The sequence below is a fragment of the Gavialis gangeticus genome, unplaced genomic scaffold (assembly GCF_001723915.1).
Source record: "Gavialis gangeticus isolate Ggan-Ray unplaced genomic scaffold, GavGan_comp1, whole genome shotgun sequence".
Taxonomy (NCBI): Eukaryota; Metazoa; Chordata; order Crocodylia; family Gavialidae; genus Gavialis; species Gavialis gangeticus.
The window spans coordinates 3,328,048-3,329,009 of NW_017728998.1; the positions used below are offsets into that span (position 1 = coordinate 3,328,048).

The 962-nt window shown below is 58.5% G+C and overlaps 1 protein-coding gene across 2 annotated transcripts in view; it reads left to right on the plus strand.

Annotated features, from left to right (window-relative positions):
- CIDEC (cell death inducing DFFA like effector c) overlaps positions 1–825 on the plus strand; it is a 13,843-nt gene extending 13,018 nt beyond the window's left edge. The window contains exon 7 of one of the 2 annotated variants that reach the window (XM_019505409.1): positions 538–825. The gene's annotated coding sequence lies outside the window, so the exon portion shown is untranslated. Of the gene's footprint in view, positions 1–503 lie in introns of both variants that reach the window. The other variant, XM_019505408.1, reaches the window with a different exon arrangement.
- Positions 826–962: the final 137 nt, after the last annotated feature.

The window sequence follows — 962 nt, forward strand, 5'->3', positions numbered from 1 at the left end:
ACCTGCACTGCTATGGGGCCAAACGCTTGGTGAAGTGAGTTTTAGGGGGTGGGGGTGGCTGCTCTTGGTGGGGGGGTCTTTCCTACCAGCCTGCTTCTCTTAGGGCTGTGGGCTAACACTGCCTTTGCACAGCTCCCATGCCCCCTGCAAAGCCCGTGGTGGCATAAGCAGGGGCAGCTTGGCACCCCCAGGCTCAGGATGGCAGGGGCTCCAGGAAGGATGCTCTTAGCTGGCTGGGAGGCCTGTGCCCTGGCAGGCCTATGTGCTGACTGCTTGCCTGCTCCCTGTCTCCAGGGAAGCCCTGCGCTGGACTCTCTTCACCATGCAAGCCACGGGCCATGTGCTCCTCGGCAGCTCCTGCTACGTGCAGCAGCTTCTAGATGCCACGGAGGAGCAGAAGGAGGAAGAGGAGAAAGAAAGGGGCTTCCTGCAGCGGCAGCTCCTGTCCCTCCCCACCAGGAAGATGCTGCAGTGAGAGGACCCTGCTCCAATGATATCCTGGACTCTGGTAGCTGCATCCCTCCCATTACTGCTTCTGCTGGGTGCAGGAGGCAGTGTGGGAGACTTGGGGTCCTGCCCTGGCTCTTGAGGGGGTGGGGGTAGGCAGGGCTGGCTGGGGTCTTGGGGGGGGTGGACAGACTACAATGCATGCTATAAGCCCAGAGCCCCTCCTTGTATGTCCTGCAACTGGTGATTTGGTTGTGCACTGACTGGGAGCAGGGCGTCCTCTGCAGCGAGCTGGCCTTGTCCCATGGAGCTTGGTCACTGGTGTCTCATGCTGTGTGTAAATATATTTATTGCGCAATTTAATTAAAGCTTGTCTCTAAGATAGTGCCTGCTGCTGTGTTAGTGGCACTTGCATTGCTGCACCCTAGCAGGCCTGAGTCCTAGGCTCCTTCCTACATTACGTAGAGGTGTGATGCTTTTGGGCACACATGCACCAGCGGTCGAAGACAAGCTGG